The sequence below is a fragment of the Engystomops pustulosus genome, chromosome 11, assembly GCF_040894005.1.
Source record: "Engystomops pustulosus chromosome 11, aEngPut4.maternal, whole genome shotgun sequence".
Lineage (NCBI taxonomy): Eukaryota > Metazoa > Chordata > Amphibia > Anura > Leptodactylidae > Engystomops > Engystomops pustulosus.
Window position 1 is genome coordinate 54,843,646 of NC_092421.1, and position 18,185 is coordinate 54,861,830.

An 18,185-nucleotide genomic window follows, 5' to 3' on the forward strand; every position below is an offset into this window, starting at 1 on the left:
TTATGTTGTTTTACACTGCAAAAATGTAAAACCAATTTTCTAGCTTTCTGTATATTCATGTCTATATTTCATTCTACCTAGCAAGTCTTCCAGACTACAGTAGTAGAACTGGAGGATTGTGTTTGCTTTTCCCACTCAATCACTTCAGAGTCGCACTTTATGAAGTCTAATATCGGCGAACATGGATTCATGTATATTTATGTGCGCAGTGAATGAACCGGCTGGATATTACAGTATTTCCACAGGTCACTGCCGCCTGTTTACATAAGCTGAATGAAAGAATTCAGAACTGAAATCTGGATCTACTTAATCAGCTCTTGCCAATGATGTGCTGTCACTCCAGCCGGTCACTTGGATAATGGAGACTTCTGACAAGCCAGAGGGACTCCATGCCAATGAAAGCAAAAGTGGCCGCGGCCATCCATCCTTAAAAAAAACGTGCAATGCAGGCCCTTATTTCCCGCACCCTCCAGATGTCTGCAGCCAGGTCCAGATGTTCCTCATAAGCCCTTCCTGATCAGTGTCACCAGGTCCCCATATCCATCCATAAACCCTTGTGTCCTTCAACAGACACCAATTTCCTCTTACCAGCTCCTCATTCATCTTCCTCCCCCCTGACACAATTTCACCAAACTCCTAATACTTCTCCACAACCCTCAGTTTTAGTACTTGAGTTCCTTATTGATGCTCCATCCCTCCGCACCTTGGTAGTCCATCAATATAATAATAATTAGTTTAGCTTGTCAGATTTCCCAAAGCATTCTGGGAAATCATTAGTAATTGCTTTAGTGGAAAAAAAAAATAAGATTTTTCGGCAAAGATTCTTTTTTTTTTATCTTTTGTATCAAAATGGTTATTTTTAGATCATAATAATGGGGGGAAGAAAGAAAGTCGGTTTCGATGAAATTTCTGATAATTGCAGAATAATAGGGTTTAGCCGCTGTGGTAGTGCAATATGCTGGATGAAATTAAAACGAATCCTCAGCTGCATTAGGTATGGTGAAGAATCAATACAGCTCTGTAGGCTGCAGTCACTTAGCATCAGTGATGGTTGTGCAAGATGTTCTGTGATAAGTGATTTTACAGTCACTGGGCTGACGATCACGGGGGAGGGGAATCTGTAGATTATTCCGCACAATAAATGTTAGAGATGCAAATAGAAAACGAATCCGACACATAATATATGTAACATATAATTTGTAATATTTAAAAATGTATTTCATATTTATGTGTATATTTTTTTTTTACATGTTTAAATTATCCTTATAATATTCTTTATTATTGTTTATTATTAAGTTATTGATTTTTCTTATTGTAGGTCTTTCTGTGTTAAGATATTGCTTGTATGGTGCTATAGTGCCCCCGCTGTTCCTTTAAAGGAAATCTACCAAACATACCTTGAGAATGCTGTAGCTATTAGTGATGGGAATTCGGGCTCTTCTTAGAGAGCTGGCTCATTAGGCTCCACTCAATAAGAAGAGCCGGCTCTTCTGGCTCCTGAATGGCTCCCTATTAAATATGTAATAGGGAGCCGCAGGCCAGCCAGTCTCCCCACACAACTTTTAACCCAATTTTATCGAGTTAAAGGGGCATGGAGAACTGTTTAGGGACGGGGTTTAGTGAGCCATCAGCTCCTTGAGGTGAGCCGACTCACGTCGTTCACATGAATGAGCCAGCTGTTTGTGCCGGCTCGTTCATGAACGACCCATCACTAGTAGCTACACTGATGCAGAAGCATATCTTGTTTAATGCCTGAACTGAGTGGTTTTGCTCAAAAAAAATTATAAAATTTAGGACCTTGGGAAAATTGGGTGCCTAAATAAACAGATTACACACGGAGCTTCCTGAACTGGATGACGCATGCACAGCAGCTGGGGGATGGTGCAGCGATTGATGACGTATTCCCGGGCTTACGCAGGGCAGGACAGGGCTGGAGCAGTGCATAATTAGGGTGAGAGAAGCAGCAACAGGGCAGCACAGGAGTGACAGAGCCTCATTATCATAATTTTATAATTGTTTTTTCAGAGAAAACACTCAGTTCAGGGATTAAACAAGATATGTTTCTGCATCAGTGTAGCTACTGCAGTCTCAACGTATGTTTGCTTGATAAAAGCATAAAAGCAAATGGTAGATTTTCTTTTTAACATACTAGTCCTATATGAGTACATGCAGTGAGTCCTGCTGTTACTGACCCTTATGTAAGTTGTGATCTTTATTTTGTAGCAACTTATAACTTTGCAGTTGGTATCTACAGTTTCCAGTCCTTTCTGTGTAGTTGTGTGGAGAATTACTTGCTCTGACTCTCTCCTCCCCCTCCCCTCTCCATAGAGCTTCTATGTTATCTGAGACATCAGTGAGCTTCTGTCCATCTTGTGAGTGAGAAGGAATTCAGAAGACATTTCATAGTGAATAGCAGGACGAAAAGGAAAGAGGGAGCATGATATGAGCCAACCTACACGGAGAAGTAAGCACTTTACTCTGATAAGTTATAGCATTAAGGTTCTTGTATTATTGATCTATGCATAAAAAAAAAATTACAGGTTATGAATCGAGAGGCCCTTATTCACACTAGTCATGTGGTCCCTTGCTCTAATCCATATACCTAGGTCTCACTCCTAGGTGGCCTATAAATGATCTGGTGTTTGTGGAGAATCTGAATGATTTTCCTGCACCTGTATTGTAAAAATGAAATGTAAATGTTTTTTTTGTACATACATTGATTCAGCCTTAGGTGGTGTAAAAATAAGTAAATTATCCTCACCTCAATCCATCACCTCCAGTAACCGCTGGGCTCTGCTGGTATTCACAGACTCAGCAGATGTCATTTTATCAGCCTAAACCTGCTACAGTCTAATAAAGGCCACAGGCTATAGCGTTATCGACAAAACATCACCCTTAAACCTCTGAGCACAAATGGGGGACACCTGGAGTCCATTGAAAAAAGTTCTAATTTTTGATAACCCTTTTAACAAGATACGTGTATTAAAGAGAATGAAATATATATAATTATCATTGATTGATTGAGAAGCCATGTGGATGGCCACCTTCAAGTATCTGGACTTTGTGAGTGATGAGCAGATATCACATCAAGACAGACAGACCCCTGTTGTCATATGATTGTTGGGGCTATTTATTTTAGGGCTCTACAGCTGTGCCGTATGGTCCCCTCTACAGGGTGCGGGTCAGAAGTGACGCAGTGTTTCCTGTCTACCTTATCTCTTCTGTCCACATAAACTTTATCTATACACTGATAACAGACTTCCTGGAGTGAGGAAAAGGTCATGGGACGAAACCAAAATAGTCTATTTTTGATTACCGGTATCTTACGTCATGCCATAAATCTGTCTATAATTTAAATTCACTGTGATGTACAATGGATGTGCCACCCCTTGTGGCTGCATTTTACATATGTTATAACCAGAGGAGCAATGACTGGGAGCTAGTCGATGAATATTTACCTAAAAAAAAAAAGTCTGAGCAATTTCCCAGGTCTTTTCAAAGTATTGAGGAAGGAGCAGATGGGCAAATAATGGAATTCACTAAATCACTGAGTGCATAAATGAAATACTTGCACAACCTTCTTATATTCTCATAAACAGGTGTATGAAGCCAGAACCATTGTAAACGGTGGTGCCGCAGTCTGGCTCCCGCAGAGCTGTGCTTTCAGTGATAATAGATAGAATACATTCTTATCTGCGGTTAAGGTGACCAGATGGCTGTAAATGATAAGGCCAATATTATTCTGCTGCTACAATCCTCACACCAAAGCCTGAAGATTCCGCTATACATGTAACGCTGCCTGCTAGAGAATAATACATGCTGGAGGTCTAGATGGAGCTAAAACCAAACACACACACACATATATACTACTAACTAATCATCTACAAGTACATGATATTCAGTTTTCCCTGTTATAGATTTTGACATGGGATGTAGGTAATGTCATTTATACTGATCTGCCCATCCACTGTCCATTCAGCAGAATAGTTGGAGACTGGTAATTGTGTATATGGTTGATGCAACGGTCTATTTTGAGGTTATTGTAACAAGTTACTGATAAGGTCAAACTGTTGGGACCACTAACTTCTATTCTGTTCTAAATATGTCTACTAGGGTATATGCCCCTCTACCTATCACATACCTCCATACTTTTGCAGGGCCAAAGATGTGGCGTGTATAGAACACTGTGGAAAATGTTTCTGCCCTAATTCCCACCTTTGCTCTGCACCTTACTCCACCCCCTCAGTGTATTTCCCCCCTTTTGGTGCCCCCATCTCCTCCTCATATTGTACCCCCATCCCTCTTATTGTGACCTCATCTTCTTCGAACATTGTGGCCCCCCTCATATCGTACCCCAAAGCTCCCTGTAATATTGTGCCACCCCTTGACCCACTTCATATTATGAATACCAAAAGAAGATAACCACTACAAAGTAACATGTCCCTATACTAAGAACGAGAGTAAATACCAATAGTAGTACAACCACACAATGCATGAAACAATAAATTACAATACTCAAATTTTATTCACACAAGGTAACCAAAAAGGACAAGACAATTTAAAAACATCACCTAAAATACACAACAACAAACATGCATAAACGGTGGTGGTCAATTAAATCACAAATCTACCTCAGTAGGTATAGGAATAGATATAGAGAGCACAATGCATATATATGTATAGATACCAAAGCCCAATGGTAAAATTGCCCAATCAAGACAAGAGGGCGTTACATGTATAAGTGCCTACCAATATAACACAGGGCTCTCGAGACCACCACCGCAGCACCCCGACGTACGTTTCGCCGTCGCTTCCTCAAGCGGCTTCTATTATTTTATTAATATATAGGCCACTATTAGTGCAGTGAATTTTCTTTTTTGCATTATGCGTGGTCACATGAAAAATACCTTTTTTTAGCATATGTTACTATGCTGAACTTCCTCTATGGGCCTTTATATACCTTGCATTTCGGAGGCTTATGATCCATACATTGATCAGGAGACATATCGAGGCCAGCAACCTGTAGATCACAGAACTTATGAAATGGCCTTAGAGGGAGGAGCAAAGATTAGTAAGACTGTATATATGATATTACTTGAAGTAGGAATAAGGATAACATCACAGATCTCCAAAATGGTTTCTGCAATAGGCAAAAAAAATCCATCAAAGAGAAGTTATCAATTTTAAATGTGTGAATGCATTAGAGGGGTATTCCCATGAATAAAAGATTCTTAAATACACTCAGAATATCAAAATAACACATTTTCTAACTTCTGTTATTAACAAAAATACAGCATTTCACCTGTCTCTATAAGTCCTGTTGTTTACAATTTAGTTGTCCCTGGATCCAATCTTTAACCTCTGACTATGGTCTGGCAGATACCTCTCATGAAAGGCTTCTCGTGTTTGCACAATGCAATGCCCCTTCCCCCTGCATTACAAGACCAGCTCAGACCCAGGCACTTCCTGCCGGCAAGAAGCTGCAGAGACTTGGGGCTTATTCAGACAGGCGTTTCCACTGCGGGTCTGCAAAAAATGTGGATGTGTGATGTCTGTGCGCAGTCGCTATTGTATTTGAGATCCGATGGTAATCCGCTTTCTTTTACACACGCCATAAAAAAAGGAGGGTTTTCAAATGTATTTTCTGTACAGCCCAGCTTATTGCCTGGCAACATTTGAGAAACTGCATGCAGATGCCATCCATGTACCGTCCGTGTTTTTTTTTTTTTTTGCAGATCCATTGACTTCTATGGAGGTCTGTGGTCTGCAAGTAAGAAAAAACATCCATGAAAAAAACGGATGTGTGAAAAGACCAATAGGAATCAATGGGTCAGTATGCCATCCACAAAAAAGACGGATAGCATGTGGACCTCTAAAGGAGTTCTTACTCGACAAGCTACAGACCAGATAAGGTCTCGAGGGGAGTGGGAGGCATAGCAGAGCTGAGTGTTTCATTGAGTGTTATATCCATCTTATGACTCTGAATTGTCTCATCTCTCTTTTTCTCTGTGTCAGATACTTTTAGACTGTTCAGAAGCTAAATGAAAATGTAGCTAAACCTTGTACCCCGATAATCTAAGCACATTGTCAGCACACAGCATCTCATAGCACTAGAAGAATCATGAAGTGCCTGTTCAGCTAATACACTTCAGCTATACAATTTTACACTAACCATCGCTGAGTGATGGGATCAAATACAGCAGTAAAACTGAGTAAATTGTAAATTAAGGGCTAAAAAAATATCTTTATTGTGTAAACATCACTAGAGGATTGAAATTTGAGAAGTTTTTCATGGGCAAATCCTTTTAATGGTATATTTAATCGATGACAGTATTGGATCTAAATTATTATTCTCTAATGGACTACTGTACAATTTCACTGTATGCCACAATTTCATCAATATATAGTTGTAAAGATGATGTTAATCAGTTTGGGTACTCCTGCTTGAGTCACCGGAGTGCCTCGGAGCGCCTTGTCTTATAATTTATTCACTCCCCCATTACTCTTCCAATCCCGCCTGGTCCCTGACATCACCTGCTCTCTGTACTCTGAACGGGCTGAACCGGAAGGGACCAGGCAGACTACAGATTAATGGGGGAGTTAATAAATTATAAGCCGAGGTGATGCTCAGGTGACGTGAGCCACAGTGCCTCAGACTGATTATCATAATTTTTATAACTCTATATTGCTGAAATCGCAGGGTTAGAATAAAAAAATTTCTGAGAAGAGGGATCCATTAGGAGCTTTTAAATAGGACTAGTCTACCATCAGGCGCTTTATCCAAAAGGGCAGCTGGGAGGAGCATATTTATGCTTATTTGTAACCGTAGACCCAGTGTCTGACCTCCTGTAACCATTTTCATATCTATCTGCGGCCAAGTTTTGAAGCAGTCTGACATTTCTTATTTGGTGGTTTTTTTTAATGTTCTGTATATTATGCTTTTGTCCATCATGCCGCGACTGATTTATAAAATATAGATTAGATTTATAGATTATGCAACCTCTTTTCTATACTTTTTATATATAAAAATGTATCCACTCCCCCCAACAGAAACCTTTTATTTGATCAGTCCCACAACAACCCATGGCAACCAATGACAGGCAGAGAGTATGTTTTACAATGTTCATCTTAGAAATTCTACACTAAAATGTCCTATAAAAGCTTTATTTTTGCTGGACAATGTCCAACAGAGAGAGGATCAAAAAGAAAGACTAGAAATATCCGTCTGATGTAACTTTGACTAGGCCTCTGTGTTGTCCAGCCAAGTGCAGACAATGATATCGCTGATAGACTCCCAACAACGACACCACACAAAATCTCTCCTCTTCTATCCCTTTGCAGACCAGCGAATTCTTGAATGTTTTATATTCTGAGGTTGGTTTGATATAGAATTTGCCACTGAAAGAGAACTACGGCTCTGTGTTCCTCTCCTTGCCTCCTGTAGGAGGGTTTGCTTTGATGTCTCTCCCGCATCCGAAATGTTTTTGAAGGTGAAGCTGCTCTTCTTATGATAGGAAAGTTTCTTTGGCATAATGAAGGAACTTGGGTCCCACTTTGAGGTTCGGGCTACATCCCAGGCCGGGCCTCTTTGTCTATGGCTCATTAATCTATAACACTCAATGCTTCTGCTGAGTGCTATGCTGTTTTGAATGCTTTAAAAAAAAAAATTCGTTTTAATTAAATAAAGCAATTATAAAATGTTTTTTTTTGCGTCTACTGTAATAAATGCACAAAAATGAAAGGAAATCTACCATTTGTTTTAATGCATTATGAACCTTGAGAATGCTGTAGCGACACTGATGCAGAAGCATATCTTGTGTAATCCCTGAACTGAGTGATTTTTGCAGGAAAACAATTATAAAATTATGATAATGAGGCTCTGTTACTCCTGTGGCTGCCCCGGTGCTCTCCTCTTACACTAATTATGCACTGCTCCAGCATAAGCCAAGAACAGTGTATTCACTGGGGGTCATTTACTAAGTGCCCGATTCGCGTTTTCCCGACGTGTTACCCGAATATTTCCGATTTGCACCGATTTTCCCTGTATTGCCCCAGGTTTTTCTAGCATGCGATTGGATTGTGGCGCATCGGCGCCGGCATGCACGCGAGAAAAATCGGGGGGCGTGGCCAAACGAAATACCCGACAGATTCGGAGAAACCGCCGCATAAAAAAAAAAAAAAAGTGTCGTGGGACACGCACTTACCTTCACCAAGTATAGGATCGTGAACTCCGGCGGGCCTTGGCGGACTTCAGCGCAGCAGCGACATCTGGTGGACGTTGGAGGAACTGCCTTAGTGAATCACCGGAAGACCCGAATCCACCGCAGAGAACGCGCCACTAGATCGCGAATGGGCCGGGTAAGTAAGCAGTGCACCATCCCCCAGCTGCTGAGTCATCCAGCTCAGGCTGATTAGAACAGTTCCAGCAGCTCATCCAGTTCATCCATCCTGCATCCAGCTTTTCCAAGGTCCTGAATTTTATAATTGTTTTTAGCAAAACCACTCGGTTCAGGGATGAAACAGGATATGTTTCTGCATCATTGTAGCTACAGCATTCTCAAGGTATGCTTTTGGTTCATAAGGCAAAAAGACAAATGGTAGATTTCCTTTAAGCAAAACAAACTAAATGGCAACAAAATGTCCTATAAGCCACTAACATACATGTAAAGCATGCAGCATTATTACTGGCTCGTATATTTTACCTGACACTGTGACAGTATGATAAATGGAAGATTTTATTGATCGTAGTACAACAAAGTGGATATGCTGTAATTCAGTGTCTTGTCCTTTATTGATAAGAGATAAGGCTGATTCCTGGTATTCATACTTTAAAGGGAAATGTATCAGTATTAATAATAATCTTTATTTATATAGCGCCATCATATCCCGTAGCGCTTTTCAAATCTTAGGGATATAAACAAATATAATATTACATTACAGAGTACAAACAGTTATATGGAACAATAGGCGCGAGGGCCCTGATCCCAAGAGCTTACAAAATGGCATTTTATTCAAATCGGGTTATATTAAGTATAATTTATTAAACGGTTTGGTCATGTTCTTCTATATATGTGACTGTCCAAAAACTAGTTTTTAAATATTCCAATTTTTACTCTGGCACAAGGTTACAATCTGGAAAAATGAATAGTGTCTAATGGCACTGGCAAAATGTATTGAAATAAAAAACTTTATTAGGACATTATAAAGATCAGGGATCATCCTGAACCTGACTGCCGATGCGTTTCGGACCATGTTGTAGAGTGGCATAAACAATTGTTGATCACTTCAAATGTTCATCTAAAAATCTGAATATTTGTTGCAATTATTTAAATTTCACTGATGGCCATTGGCCCTTTGGAGCTACCCATAAGGCCAAAATTAGTTTAATACAAATGGATTCCTTGGTCTCTACTCTTTAACCTTCACAAGGAAGAATGCTCCCCAGAACATAGGATGGTTGAAGATCTAACTTGCAACATGTCTGTAAAGGTGAAACATAGACTATGGCCACAGGGCAGTCACTGGAGTGTGGACTCTAGAAAGAGGACCCCAATAGCTTTGTACCAGGAACAAACTAGAAACCCAGACACCAGGAATGAGCTAGGAGTAGTACTACTGGTACGATTCATCTTGAGTAAGTATTCTGGACAGGAACTGTAATGGAGTCAAAGGTGAATGCTAAGGTCGTGATTGAGAGAACCATCTGGGGTCACATAGCAGACCTTTATGAGCTCATCAGAAACTGCATATTAATACTCACAACCTAATTTTGAAGCAGGAGCCATGTATGGCCATATTTAATGGAGATAGTACAAAACAGGTATGAATTGGAGAAGACACAGTCCAGCACAGGATTCTGGGATAGAATGGAATGTGGCAAATCCATTCCAGTTGCCTAGGAACACGGCATAAGACGGCACTAGAGGGTGTCACCGGAATGAGAGGCAGCAAGTAACGGTGTGATGCACACTGCATGCAACAATGACTTTCCTCTTTCAAGATGTCCTTGATTTAAAAGTATTTGTTTAGCCCTGCAAATTTATCACAGTGAAGTACAACTAAATGCCTGCTCAGTATTACTGCCCAAGGATCTGTTCAGGTCAAGTCCCAGGATCAACATCTGCAAAGAGTTTGTACGTTCTCTCTGCATGAGTTTCCCCTGGGTCCTCCGGTTTCCTCCCACACTCCAAAAACATACTGGTAGGTTGATTAGATTGTGAGCCCCATTGAGGACAGGGACTGATTTAGCAAGCTCTGTGTAGTGCTGTGAAATCTGTGTGCGCTATATAAATAAAGAAATATTATTATTTATTATAGTCATTAAATAGAGATGAATGAAGTCCACATTGTGATAATCTACCAAGACCGATGAAGAGCTCATTTGGGGATGTCAATGGCTTGACGTTCACAATTCATGTATAGGCTCTGCAACTTTTTGTGCAACATCAGCAATTAAGTTTATTGTATACAACTTGTTTGTGAATATGTTGTTAGTAGCATTGTATTCCACCGTGACCTCACTATTAACATCAACACCCTAGAAATATTATCAGACAGCAGGTGCTTAGAGCTCTGGTATGGGTTGTATCTATGAGCCATCCCCACCCTATACAGAATGTCTCCTCTCTCTCAATCCGGAACTTCCCTTTGTTTGTTCGTTTATTATGAAATGTAATAAAATCCACATTGGTGAAAGATCTGAAGCAAACATGGAGCGTCGAGGGAAATTACACCGAAAGAATTTTATTCCAAAGACTTTATGACAGGATGCAAATAATCTAATTGAAGTAAATCGAACAAATAATTAGCTGCATCTGGAAGCATTCATACTAAGACGAGACACCGTGATAAGTCACTCCTGACTCTTATGTGTGACTAATTCATTTCGGATGTATGAATGAGGCTGAGCACAAGGTCTGGGATTAGCATGAGATCCATTCGCTAATGACCTCTTTAAATCCGTTCTATAACCTCTCGGATCACAGGTGATACGCAGCTGTAGACAACAGTAAATAGTGGTAAATTTCCCCATTCAGGACCATTGTAAGACAGACTGGCAGCTGCAAGGCCGTAAAAGCTTTGAGTGGAGCGCTGCTGACATCACAAATGCTTGGAGGTGTTGTATGGTCCGGTTACGTAGGGGTATTACCAGGCGTGCAGCTGTACAGCAGCTGTTAGTCAAATATAGAATATGGGTTCATTACTCGTAGGTGACTGAATCCCCGAGACTTCTGCACCCTCTTCATACATTCCACTGATAACATCCATAGCTGATTTTTATTAAAGTTTTAATACAATTTCATATACAAAGTTAAAGAACTCCTGACTACTTGGCTCATATCACTGTGGAACAAGTCATTATACCTCGCACGCCAAGAGTCTGGTAAACTTCTAGTGGTCACAAGTGACTTCTGGATTTCAGCAGAGGACAGTTTAAACAAGATTAAATAAAAGCAGGAATATTAACCATTGACTATCATTTATTCAACTGCTTCTAGCGCTACAATATACAATGATAGATGTCATCATTGTATTATGTAGAGTCATTGCCATGATATAAAGTTTCATCCTACATCTAAAAAAAACTGCTACAAACCCAGCCAGAGAAATTCTGTCACACTGTGCTGATAAAAATGTCACACTGTGCCACTAAAAATGCTACCACATGCTACACCTGAACAAACATATGAATATGATTTATAGCGATGGAAGTTCTATAAGACGGTATGAAAATAATATTGCAATAAATCATGACATGCAAACACATGCTCATATATAAAGTACAAGCAGTAGTGCTCAAAAGCGCAAACATACATGAATGCACATTAAATAAATGGAAACATACATGCACACACTTGCTGCAATCTGAAACACTTGCAGGGGCTTCTTTTATTCTGCTACTTTATAGTTAGATAACAGGACCCCATCGGATAGAATGGTAGGTGAGTGCTTCACCTAACAGACATTAAAGGGGTTGTACCAAGTTATCCCCAGGAGAGGGGATAACAAGTTGGCCGTTATGAGTCCGACTGCTGGGACCCCCACTGGTCACGGGAATGGAGACCCCAAGTAATCTGGAGAATAAGGGTTCTGTTACCCCATAGCAAATGTGATGCCAATGTACAAATAAGGATCGCAAAGCGATCCTGGAAACTACAGACCTGTGAGTTTAACTTCGGTTGCTGATAAAATATTTGAGGTTTTTTTTAGAGATGCAATCCTGGAGGATCTCACTGTACATAACCTTATAACCAAGCATCAGCCCGGGTTTATGAGGGATTGGTCCTGTGGTCTAATCGGCCTCTATGAGGAGGTATGTTCTAGTCTGGATCTGGGGGAAGTTGTGGATGTTGTATATCTGGACTTTTCCAAGACATTTGATACATTGCAACATAAAAGGTTGGTACATAAAATGAAACTGCTGGAACTAGGGGAAAATCTGTGTATTTGGGTAAGTAATTGGCTTAGTAATAGAAAACAGACGGTCATCAATAATGGCACTTTGTCAGATTGGGTTGAAGTTGCACAGTGGAGTGCCACAGGGGCCAGTATTGGGTCTAAATTTTTTTTTTAAGGAAGCACACAAAAAAAAGAAGTTATGGCCCTTAAACGGCCACATACGAAAATTTGCTAAAATTGCTCCGGTCTTTAAAGCCTTTTCAGGCCGAGTCACTAAGGGGTTAAAGTTTATTTTGGCAGCAGCTACATCCAAGTTTAAGCTAAAAACGGGATGCAGCTTGTCACGGGTGCTCCCGCAATCCATGTCGCGGATCGAGGGTTCATCCGTGCTTCCCTGGGTGCCTGTCCCCGTCCCCCTGCCTGGACTTACCTCTCCTAGCCCTGGCTGTGCTCCGGGTCCTGGTGTGCAGGCCGCACGCCTCCTGCCTTCCAGGCCGCGTGCTCCCGCTGCTAGGGCGCACGCGCTAACTTCTCAGCGTCTTTCCCATTGGTGCTGGTCACTTCCGGGTTTCCTATATAACCCGGCGGCTCTCTTCACTCCCCGCCGGATCTTCAAGTCTTCCCACTGAAGTGAAAGCCTCCCGTGTGTTCCCGAGGCCCCGTTCCTGTGTGTTCCCAGACGCCTACATGTTCCTGTGGGTTTCCAGATGCCTCCTGTGGTCCGTGTCCGGTGGTCTGTATACTGTGGTATGTATCCTCTGGTCCGTGTCTGGTGGTCCGTGTCCAGTTGTCCGTATCCTGTGGTCCCTAACCTGTGGTCCCTATCTTGTGGTCTGTTCCCATACGACTGTGCTCCTGCTGTGCCGTCCAGGCTTCCATCCCAGTGGTGATCTCCTGCCTTCCTGTGCTTCTGCCGTGCCTTCCAGGGTTCCAGCCCAGCGGTGTCTTCACTCCGTACCAGCGTTACCAGTGTTTCTCTGCATTCCTCTTGTCATCTCAGGTTGTGACTGTTTCCTGCATTTATTACCCTGGCTGCCACCTCGGGTCTCATACCAACCACCGCGGTGGTCCAGAGGGTCCACAGACTCTTCCCAAAGAGACTCTCAGACGGTTCGCCCCACACGAACCGTGACACAGCTGCTGCAGTAATAGGCGATATGCACTGGGAACTACTGCAAAAAGCAGTTTCCTAACGGTAGATTCCCTTTAATGTAGATAAATGTAAAATTATACACTTGGGCCATGGAAACAAAAAGTATAATTATGTTCTAAACAGTCAGTTACTTGGTAAAACTGGAGCTGAAAAGGACTTGGGGGTATTGGTGGATGGTAAACTTAATTTTAGTGACCAGAGCCAGGCGGCTGCTGCTAAAGAAAATAAAGTCATGGGATGTATTAAGAGAGGAATGGATTCTCATGATAAAGACATAGTTTTGCCCTTATACAAATCCCTGGTCAGACCACACATGGAATATTGTGTACAGTTTTGGGCACCAGTGTATAAAAAGGACATAGTATAACTGGAAAAGGTGCAGAGGAGAGCAACCAGGATTATTAGGGGAATGGGGGTACTAGAATGCAATGACAAATTACTAAATTTGGCGTTATTCAGTTTAGAAAAGATGACTGAAGGGAGACCTCATTACAATGTACAAATACCTGAACAGGCAAATACAAGGATCTCTCCAAAGACCTGTGCTCGGCAATTTCCTGCACTACCATTGTATAGAATGGAGCTGGAGGACACGTGCCTGACCTGCTGCTCCAAAAGAACTGGACCCCCCATTCTGCAGATTGCTAGGGCTCCCATTCTTTTAAATCAGTGGTTGTCCCAGCAATCAGACCCTTGCGACTTGGCCACATGATAGGGGGTAACTTGGTATAACCCCTTTAATGACATGTTCTAGGCTATTTGCTACAAGTGCAACACGGTGGCTTAGTGGTTAGCATAACAGCCTTGCAGCGCTGGGGTCCTGGGTTCAAGTTCCAGGGTCAGCATCTGCAAAGAGTTTGTATGTTCTCTCCGTGTTTGCATGGATTTGCTCTGGGTCCTCCGGTTTCCTCCCACACTCCAAAACATACTGGTAGGTTGATTAGATTGTGAGACAGGGACTGATGTGCAGCGCTACGTAATTTGTGTGCGCTATATAAATAAAGAAATTATTATTATTACTTTCTATTTTATCGTTGACTTGTTAGAAGTTACCCATGCCTCGCTGATGTCACCAAATGTAGCATTGTCTATACAAAGTAAAATAGCTACAGAAGTATAAAAAAAACCTCAGACATTTTTGTAAGTAATTGAAATTCCCAAATTTGTGTTTAGTAGTGGAGTGGGAATAGATTAATATTATAGTCTTATTTACTCTACATCTGTTCCTTTACTCTTATCATCAGCAACCTGGCGGGGCCATAAACATTGTAATAACCTCAAGTTTTTCCCAACTCAGTGTAAAGGTCAAGACTGTATTAATCTACCGCCAACAGTACGGAAAGTTTCTCCAGCAAGTTTAGTTAAATTCACACTGTCTGATATCCGGATGTGATCCTGGGAGAGATGTGAGGTGAGAGTTGTGCTCAAAATATTCATCTAAGATCATAAAACCAGCGGAATTTCTCCTGTGTTAGCATTTTTTTTTACAAAACTGCATAACCATCCTCATTTTATGGCAAATTTGAACATTTTTGCATTAAAATCCAACCATCAAAACGAGTATTTTGTAGGTCATTCCCTGACATCCAATTAAAAGCTGCGCTTATAGCCATTGCGGAAATTCTAATCCTCCTAATATGGTGAGATACACGGGTAATAAATGTTTGCATGGTCTGTAGTTCACTCGAGAGGCACAAGTCTTTTTGCCCTTCATGAGGCCCAAGCTGAGGATAAAGGCATCACTGTTATGTAAAGCCGATTGCCCACCATTTTCCATGACTTACAAATGTCCTGCTAACATTTACATGAAAACCTCTGTTATACCAGCACATTTCCGGGATAACAGATATTACAAAGGGTAAAATCCACAATTAAGTCCAATTTTATATTTGTTTGTTCAGGGTAGGACTGCGGGACCAAGTGCCCACCAGTTAAATTGATTTTGGGGGCCCACCTACTGCTACATGGGAATATTAAATGTACCGTAAATACTCGAGCATAAGCCAAGTTTTTCAGCACAAAAAATATGCTGAAAAAACCTAACTCGGCTTGTACCCTAGTCTATAAAAAAAACAAAATGTGTACTCACCTTCCGATGCCCCCTGCTCACATCATTACATCAGCCATACTATGATGTCAGCGAGCAGTTGACAGACCGAAACATCGGTGGAAAGAAGAGGACCTGCCAGGGGCGTCGGAAGGTACGGACACATTTTGTTTTTTTTCTTATAGGCTGGGCATTTTTCTGGGAGGGGCTACATGCTATATAATGGGGGAAGGGACTACAGGCTATATACTGGGGAGGCGGGGACTGTAGGCAAAATACTTGGGGACTGGGGCTGCAGGCTATATACAAGGGGACATGGGCTGTAGGCTAAATACTGGGGGACAGGGGCTGCAGGCTATATACTAGGAGACCAGGGCTTCAGGCTATATACTGGGGGCAGGGGTTGCAAGCTATATGCTGGCGGGCAGGGGATGCAGCCTAATTAGTGGGGGGCAGGGGCTGCTGGACATATACTGGGGACATGAGCTGGCTGTCTATATACTGGGGACAAGGGCATCCTTGCTATATACTGGGGGCATGATCTGGGCTATATACTAGGTCAAGTCAATAGGTTTCCCAGTATTTTTATCTTCTGTACTCCCTTTCACCACCCTCATTTTGGCCCCTCTCACGTCCCTCATCTTAATGTTATCCCCTTGTATCTCCCCCTCTTATTGTGGGCCCACTGGTATCTCTCCCAGCAGCTCCTCATCTTCTCTGCTGCTGTGTACACAAAGCCGGCAGGAGATGACGTCATCATATCGCACCTGCCGACCTGCTGCGAGGGGGCGGAGTCGGTGCAGCGAGGAGGCAGAGCCAGCAGGTTTCAGGGCCCACCGGTGCTTTCCCCAGAAACCTGGTGGATCAGTCCGACTATGGGTTTGTTCTGGGCACCACCTTTTGAGCTGTAGAGACAATAAGCTTTGTCACAAAACTGGGAAATTAAATAGATTTTTTTTTTAAATTGGACAAAAAAAATTATGAAAGGAAATTATTTTTTTTAAAAAACACCCATTCCAGTGCCTCTGCTCTGGTCCTTCTCATCGGTCTCTGTTCTCTTGCTTGCATTGACGTGCCTGTTCTCTACTCACCCCTATGTCACATCTACAGGGTTTTTACAACCACGTATCACAGTTTAGTAGTGTCCTTATATAGAAGAAATGGTGAGAATATTGTAGCAGGTTAATAAAGATTTAATTTAAATTTCCTTTTAACAAAATAATATCAGTAAAAGCTATAAATATCAATTTCTATGGAAAATCACCTTTGTTGACACAGGGAGGGCATCCGACGCCCCAGTCATTGAACCACCCAGACAGTGATTAGTTCTAGTTTATGCCAGAATTTTGTGGCACAAGGCAGAATTTTTTCTGGTACCTGACTAGCCACGCCCCTTTGCAAGAGGCCATACCCTTTTGTCTGAAATTCTGGTGGAGATAGCTTGATGTATTTCCCCCACAAACTTCAGAGGAACTTTGAAGCCGCTCATGATATCATGTTGTATAATGGGTTCATGCGACTCCGTCCAAAAAGGTGACAACTGCATCTGAATTATGTTCAAAATTAATTATGATGTACAGAAGTAGAAAAATGTTTCTGTCCAAATATGTATGGAGCTAGCTGTATATAGGATATTTTTACTCTTAAAAATAATGCTTTAGAAAAATAAGGTTTTATGTCCCGTTATATAAAACTGATGGTCTGTCCTACCGTCTTCTGGGGACGAAGGTGAACACATATTGGTTACAATGAAAAGAATATGTCTCTTCCGTCTTGGGCATGTTATTGCATCTGTCAATGTGATCCTAGGTGGGCTTTGGAATTTTATTATGGTAGAAGCAAAGTTCATGAGTAATTTGATTGTGTGGAAAGATGGAAGATATCGCTTATATTTCAGACTCCGTGGGATTCATATATACCGGTACATTGATAAGGAATCAGTAACATTATTTGTCATCACGTAAATGTCCTGTTCTTGCATGATCTGATATTGCTTGAAGGATACGATAAATCTTGTCAATTATATGTAAAGTGTTTTGTGATTTGCTTTTGATTTGGTTACTGTTTATCCTAAAGTATAAGCCAAGTTTTTCAGCACCAAAAATGTGGCTAACTTGGCTTATACTCGAGTCAATGAAAATAACCTCCTGTACTCGCCTTTCCGACACCCCCAGTAAGTCCTCTTCTGTCTTCAGCTCCGACTCGGTCTTTGGGTCCCACGGCTGCGGCACACACACCATGACATCAGCCGCTTGCCGTAACCATACCTATGTGTATTTTGTTAGTAGTAGCAGGACTGTGAAAAATACATTTATATCACAGGACTGTAGCTGAACTTGGAGCACTTATGGAGTGTTCTTAAAGAGGTTATCCACTTTCCCATAAATCTCTTCCTCTAGTCATGTCTCTGTAGAAATACAGTATTTCCCTGTGACTTTGGCCCCTTTTGATAGTTTCCTGTTGTCACATGGTGCCCTCTGCACACAGCTTCCTCTCTCTCGCCAGTTTATAGCTTAACGTTTATAGCTTAACGTTTTCATTTTTCACTCCCCACCTTCAAAAATCTATAACTTTTGTATTTTTCCA

The 18,185-nt window shown here is 41.5% G+C and overlaps 2 long non-coding RNA genes across 3 annotated transcripts in view; one reads left to right on the forward strand and one right to left on the reverse strand.

Moving 5' to 3' along the window:
- LOC140105933 (uncharacterized) overlaps positions 1-18,185 on the forward strand; it is a 63,152-nt gene that overhangs the window by 43,344 nt on the left and 1,623 nt on the right. For both annotated transcript variants that reach the window (XR_011850682.1, XR_011850681.1), the window contains exon 2: positions 2,329-2,464. This is a non-coding gene — a long non-coding RNA (uncharacterized lncRNA). The remainder of the gene's footprint in view (positions 1-2,328; positions 2,465-18,185) is intronic.
- On the reverse strand, positions 7,156-9,878 carry LOC140106004 (uncharacterized). Its single transcript, XR_011850700.1, has 3 exons — positions 9,761-9,878; positions 8,703-8,826; positions 7,156-7,652 (listed from the first exon to the last, which is right to left on the reverse strand). It is a non-coding gene; the product is annotated as an uncharacterized lncRNA (long non-coding RNA).